We start from the raw sequence: 6,867 nt of genomic DNA, 5'->3' as shown, positions 1-6,867 counted from the left end.
GCCAACAATCAAAACTGGAGGGAAAGTAGGAAGTAAAACCACATGACACACAAGTGAAGGAAAACACTATAAAATAAAGCAGGAAGTGACAAAACCTCAAACTACCACATTATTACTATATCATTATTTTTCCTATCACTATCATTCCTATTATTATTACTTTATTAATATTACCACTACATTATTATTTTAAAATTCTAGGTGGAATTTGCATTGTGCCCCCCATCCCCTTCTCTCTCTCTTCATCTCCCCTCTCCCTTCCCTATTTAGCAAATGTTAACATGCAAACATTACCCTGTTATGGTACACAGAGGCTGGACCCAAAAGCACGACTAGCACAGAGAGTTGACGTAGTTAGTTTCAGTTTATTGTAAAACACAATGAGTAACGAGGAGTGTGGAGGTAATCGCTGTGAACCGGTGGACTGGGTGAAGACAGCGGGCTGGCAAGAGTCTGGTGAGAGCAGGCAGGTGGAGCGGGGACAGCTGAGGTGGAGCAGCAGAAGATCCAAGGTGAGGTCTTTCTGGAAAGTATAATTTGGAGGCAGGTGAGAGGAACAAACCATGAACACAGGGAGTCAGAGCGTTAGTCAGGGTTTCAGATAACATGAAGGCAAATCTTTCAGAGAGGTAAGTCAGAAGCCGAGGCATAGTACCACTTGGGTAAATGGATGATCTTGCGAAAACTGGTGAGAAGAGCCGTGTAGATATACTGCCATGTGTTGATTGATAGATGGTGAACAGCAGCAGATGAGTAGCAGGTGTGTCAGTCTCTGATTGGAAGTTCGCACCCTGCAGCACACACACACACACACATATGCTGACAACACAGGAGGGGAACCAACAGGGGACAAACAGAGACACTAGGAATGGTACAGCTGTACCATGACATACCCTTCCTCATGCTACCTTTTGTCATAACTTGACAGAAAAAACAGAGGCAGGTAAATACATATTCACTGCACTTAAAGAATTTAGGATGTGTAAAAACTTTGGTCCCTCATTGTCAGAATTAATTTTTGCTATTTAGGAACTCAGCTTCTTTCTTCTTTATCTGCATAAAATATCTGAGATGCAAGATTTTTATTTCAATGAAACGGTTTTGTTTTTCTATGTGAGACAATTTCTCTTAATTTAATTTTTCATGCCTTTTCAAATTCAGTTTTTGGATGAGAATGTACATTATATTTTTTTTCAATGTATGAATGTATTGTTTTGTATAGGATGAGGAAGAGACTTTCTTCACAGAGGAATCCTCCAAAAATTGTTCTTCATGGTTGTATAAAGATTTTTTCAGATGAGCATTTTCTTTAATGAAAAAATTGTTTTACAAGTGAAAAATGCTCTTGTTCCTTTAGCATGTACACAATTCTAGTTATATCAATTGATAAGAGTTTCCAAGATGTAAACTTTAACCTGTTATTTGTTTCAATGCATTATTATGTCATGTGTAGGTCAAAACATCTTCACAGTACACAGAGACATTGCTGTCATAACTAGTGCAATTAGAAACATCATAAAGAGAAACATCCACAGGTTTATAGGGTAACATTACATTTTTAGTTCTTTAATAAATTTAAATCAAATGATTGAATAATTTTTAAACAACATATTTACATCAGGTTGCCACTTTATTTGATAAACCTACCCACATACAATGCACTTTGAATACAACTTACGCAATGTCAATAAATCCAACCCCAGATTTCTTTGTGACACAGTAGCTCTACTCATCAAGGCGGTGTAGTCCCTCATTCGTCCAGGAGTGTTCTATCGTAGAAAAGGTTTCAGTCGTAGTCATCTGGACACTGTTTTCAGAATCAAGACGTTTCGGCTCCCATCCGGAAGTCATTCTCAATTGTGAAAAAATTGGACGGGAACTGGAAATTTAAGCTAATCTGAGTTACATAAGCCCTGCCCTCAGGAGGGAATCTGCATGAGTATCTGTTAATAGCTAGTTTCACCTGAAACTGACCTAATAGTTTCAAGATGGCCCAGTGATCAGTAATCAGGCCTATTGTTCTCTGGCTGCATCTACTTCATCACTGTTAAGTGCCTGATTAGCATGTGATAGGCGTGACCAAGATGATAATACACTCTGATAGACTTTGGGCAGATTAAATCTCAGACCACCATTTCTGTTCAAAGAGGGGTTCTCTTTCTTCACAAAAATGGCTTCCTTGACACCCCGTTCAAACCAACTCTTCTCTCTACTAAGAATCTTCACCTCGCTGTCTTCAAATGTGTGGTTTGTAGCTTTTAAATGCAAATGCACGGCGCTCTGTAATCCTGAGTTAGCGTGTCGTCTGTGCTGATAAAGTCTTTTGTGAAGTGGCTGTTTGGTTTCGCCTATGTACCGTTCTTTGCAGTTTTCCTCACTGCACTGAATGGAGTAGACAACATTGCTCTGTTTTTGTGTGGGTAACTTGTCCTTAGGGTGAACGAGTTTCTGTCTTAAAGTGTTGCCTGGTTTAAAGAAGACAGGAACATCGTGCTGTCTAAAGATCCTTTGTAGTTTTTCAGACAGTCCAGATACATAAGGAATGGAGACACTGTTCCTTCTCGGTTCAGTTACACTTTTGTCCTGTTTTTTGGCTCTTTTAACTTTGTTGATAGCCCAAGTAGGATAACCACAGGCTGAGAGTGCATTCTGGACATGCCTTTCCTCTTTCTTCTTACCCTCTGAGCCTGTGGGCACTTCTTTGGCTCTGTGTTGTAATGTCCGGATTACACCCAGCTTGTGCTGTAGTGGATGATGTGAGTCAAAGAGCAGGTATTGATCCGTATGTGTTGGTTTCCTGTACACTTCTATCTGGAGCTTTCCGTCCTCTCCTCTGAGAGTAGAACAATCAAGAAAGGCCAAGCGGTTCTCTTTTGCATCCTCACGCGTGAACTTGATGTTGGGGTCCACCGTATTAATATGCTCTGAGAACGCTTCCAAGTCTTGTTTCTTGATTTTCACAAAGGTGTCATCCACGTAACGGTACCAATGACTTGGTGGTGTGCCCGGAAACGAGGATAATGCCTTCTTCTCAAACTGTTCCATGTACAGGTTGGCCACAATGGGAGAGACCGGAGAGCCCATAGCACAGCCGTGGATCTGTCTGTAGAAGTGTCCCCGGAATTGAAGTAGGTTGTGTTGAGACAGATGTCTAATAGTTTACATATGTGTTCAGGTGTAAGCTTGGTCCTTTGCTGCAAGGTGGAGTCCTCCTGCAGTCTTCTCATCACCGCTGTCACTGCTTCATCAAGCCACAGTTCTCCCTTTTCAGCGAATGACTTCCTGGACTTTTAAGGTAAATGACATCAGAGATAAATCCTAAGCACATCTCCAGCTTCTCTATCAGGTGTTATTCACACTTATTATATTTTATGTCTTCTAACAGTTTCTTCTTTCAAACCAATTACCCTCAAGTCCCTTCCTTCACTAGCTCACACTTCCAAACAGGGCAGTCTCAGTTGAGTGGCCTGCCTTGAAACCAGACTGGGGTCAAGATGTAATGACTCTGGTAGCACAGGACACAGATTAAAGTTCAAAAGACAATCTTTACTGAAGAGCTAGGCAGTCATACACGGGAAGTCAGTCCGAGGTAAGCAAACATATCAGACAGGTAGCATGCAAAATCCAATAATCCAAAGAACAAGGCAAAGTCCAAAAACCAAAGATACACTAGGAATTTCTGGAGAGCGATAAACACACGGAGCAGAACAAAGACAATCTGGCAAAGAGCAGTGAATACAAGAAGTATATATAAGGGGGTTGAAGGAGGGAGAACCCAGGGGCAGGTTGTACGGTGCAGGTGTGGGTGATTAGGGGCAGGAACTGAAACAACAGGAGAGGTTAGTCTTTCAGTATAAAACAGGAAACAAAATGGGCAAGATTAACAGATGTTACACAAGAAGGTTGTTCTGGTGGAGATATGCAGAAAGTTGAGTGAAGTTGTTTGTTTGTTAGTTCTGCTGTTGTTTTCATTGTTTTTTGTACAGTGTGTTGGGACAGTCTTGTATTATAGCGTACTTTAAATACATTTTGACTTGACTTAACTTTACACTCACTGACATAAATTGACAAAATATAAGAACCACCTTTTAATGTAATTAAAATGTAGGATTTGTTGCAGGGCTGTTACATTGGAATGTACTAGATGTAGGTGTACCTATTTATTCAGCCATATTTTGGCAAAGCAACAATTATTTGGATTATACCTAGCACAGGGATGAACAATAAAGAAGATTTTGTTGCAGGAGTATTTTGAAAAGTTTCTGAGGGTGTTTTCATAGTTTCTTTCATGGTCATGCATTTTCTTGAACTTTCCAGACCTTGTTATTCCCAACCTGTCCACCAGATACCCGCAGAGTTTCCTGCCACTAACCCGATCCTCCCCTCCCCTGTCAATGCTGCATCACTAGTATTGTGTTCCAGCTATTCATAATCTGCCTGCTTCACTGTCCCTGTCCCCTTCCTCCTACCTGTAATCTGCTACCAGTGTTTGTTTGCTGGCTGTGTACTGATTTTGGTGAAACTAGCAACATGGGGCACTGAATTTGATGAATTTACTTACTTTAAGAGTTAGGTTGGAGAAAGGATAGCCCCCGGAGCAGAGTGTTTCGGGGGGGGTGGACCTCACAAAAACACAACAACTTTATTCACTGATTTTGGTGAAAGTGGATTGTTTTCTGGTTTTCCCTCTGATGTCCTCTTGGTGGGTTTCCTGATGGACAGATACCATCACCATGGCGTAGTTAGCCATGCAGCTAGCGGTGCATTGCCCGTTCGCCCGGCTCTGGTTCTGGTACCTATTCCAGCGCTGCTCCCCACCAGCATTCAGGGGTGGGGTGTGTCAATAATTAATAATTATTGCAGCACCTCTATTCACCCTCTGTCTGAAACACTGTTAGCGCCTGTCTCTTTTAAGGCCCTCCTCTCAAAAAGCCCAGTGTGCCTGGGCCTTAGCAGGCACCGTACGTTACTTTTTTTCCCCACCCGTTTTGTGCTGTGAATGGCTAGCTCATTGCTTCGACGCATCCTTGATGATTAAATGCTAGCTCCACTGTTATCTCTGTTGACTTTTAGGCAAGTCGCGCTATCAACACTAGTGAAATTACTGACGTTGAAGATAATGTAATAATTATACAAATATTAATTTAAATATTTAATATTATTTTAACCTCTTGTTCAACATTTGCTTCTCAGCAAATCATGTATTCATAACCATAACTATTTATTCAATGAATATGTCACACTCAATCTTGAACCATGTGTTTGCCATCGAGAAGAACAAAGGGTTAGAGAACTGTATGAGATAACAAAATAGGCAAAATTATTTAAAATTAAAGCATGTTAAAAAAAACATTATATATATTTTTTATTATTACTTTATTTTAAAAAAAATTATTTTATTTCATCTAGGGAAAAAGTACCTCTCAGAAGTATCATTGTCAGTGTGGTAAATTAACTAATCATATCTTTCCTATTTTGTAATAAAGACCAATTAGAAAATTAATGCCATATGTCACAGGCGACGGAGCACCTAAGATGTCTATCATCCTAGGGGTACAGCTGCGCTCACAGCTAGCATCCAATCACAAGGATGCGTCGAAGTAACGAGTAATAGCCAATCACAGCACAGCAGGGTGGGAAAAAAATTACACAGACACTGCATGGATGCATAATAAGACCTGGATATGGTAACGCTACTCAGCCTTGCTTCCAATTTTGCCCAGTAGCCACTTGCGGTATTGCAGCGAAAAATTCCCCAAAAAGAATTTTCCCCATAGGCCACCATTATAAAAGAGACATCTGTAAAACTGTTGACAAGACACCTCAAACAGCAAACAAGATAAATTATGACTCTGTCTATTATGAATTTTTGATCCATGGAGGTTTTATATTTGTAAAACTTTCCTTGAGCCGAGAAAAGCAATTTAAAAATCTGTGACGTCATCATAATGTAAAGTCTATGGGCCGAGCAGGAACTCACAGGCGGGGCCTGTGGGAGAAACACTACTGGGTATATTCAGTGTAAACCTGAAACCTATAAACATCAATGCTAAGTTTAACAGGCTAACCTGCAAAATAAACAGTAAAAGAACATAAAACATGGTAAAACTTACAAGTTCCAAGTTTGCAGTCGGGTCACGGACAGTCGGTAATATCTTTGGCAAATTTAAAATTCAGTTCCAAGTGCTCGCAGCGGTACTACGGTTGTCACATATATCTGTACAAAATTTGGACTAATTAAGACCATTATGTGGTTGGATTAATTATAATTGAAGTTCACCCATTCTAAATTAAATGTTAGGACATTTTGAATAAAAAGTAATTTTGTGCAAGAAATTAAGTGGCAACTGCCTCAACATAAGGCTGTAGCCAGACAATAAACAAAGAGTATACAAACACTGTCAAAACATGCTGTAGGAACGTAGCCATAACTATGTCAACAGAAACATAGCCCAAACACTGCCATGTGAATGTGGCAGTTTCTTATCTATAGACCTAAAGATGGCTCTGTACTCAGAATCACCAAAACCAGACTCATGCATTTCAGAGTCTAAAAATAGAATCTCCCTCATGACCTATGATGAGTAAAAAGATACACATGAGGACAGTACAATTGTAGATCATTACACCATCAGACCTACATAAATGTTAAGTCATTCCTCTGAAAGAATATACATCTCCACATTTAATATTTCAGTGAATATTTCTTGAGTATAATATGTGTTAAATTTGTATTGCCAAGACATTCGGAAGACTACTGAAACTGGCATCTAGTAATACTAAACGTTGTAAGAGCATAACGTTTTTATGGACTGCATCTATTTTTAGGATCTCAAAATCATTCACTTTGTGCTTACACATAAAAGG

At 39.8% G+C, this 6,867-nt stretch overlaps 1 long non-coding RNA gene across 1 annotated transcript; it reads right to left on the bottom strand.

The window, feature by feature from the left end:
- Nucleotides 1-345: 345 nt before the first annotated feature.
- LOC122866729 lies at nt 346-1,847 on the bottom strand. Its single transcript, XR_006375792.1, has 3 exons — nt 1,679-1,847; nt 656-791; nt 346-523 (listed from the first exon to the last, which is right to left on the bottom strand). It is a non-coding gene; the product is annotated as an uncharacterized LOC122866729 (long non-coding RNA).
- Between the last annotated feature and the right edge of the window lie 5,020 nt (nt 1,848-6,867).

This window comes from Siniperca chuatsi, linkage group LG19, assembly GCF_020085105.1.
Source record: "Siniperca chuatsi isolate FFG_IHB_CAS linkage group LG19, ASM2008510v1, whole genome shotgun sequence".
NCBI lineage: Eukaryota > Metazoa > Chordata > Actinopteri > Centrarchiformes > Sinipercidae > Siniperca > Siniperca chuatsi.
This window is presented reverse-complemented; position numbering and strand designations above follow the sequence as displayed.